Below are 321 nucleotides of genomic sequence, written 5' to 3' on the forward strand. Positions count from 1 at the left end.
GTGAAGGGGACCCAGAGTGGAGCTGTGGTCACGTCCTACGCCTACGAGGGCCCCTGAGTGTTTGTTCACCCCCTCCCCGGGGGCCCCATCCTGGGCCGGGGTCCGCTTCCTCCAGGGAAGGGGCGAATTCCTGGAAGGTCTCCGTCCGGGCGCAGTTGCAATGGATTGCGTTGGGGGCGCTGAACCCTGCTGGGGGTACAGAGACGCTTCCGAAACTCAGCGGCTCGGTCGCCTCAAAAGGCCAGGCAGAACACGCCCACACCGCGCCTCCCTTCCCGAAGACCGCCCGGCCACGGCCGCCCCCAGGAAGCCCCGCGCCCT

Source organism: Mandrillus leucophaeus, unplaced genomic scaffold (assembly GCF_000951045.1).
Source record: "Mandrillus leucophaeus isolate KB7577 unplaced genomic scaffold, Mleu.le_1.0 Scaffold4, whole genome shotgun sequence".
Lineage (NCBI taxonomy): Eukaryota > Metazoa > Chordata > Mammalia > Primates > Cercopithecidae > Mandrillus > Mandrillus leucophaeus.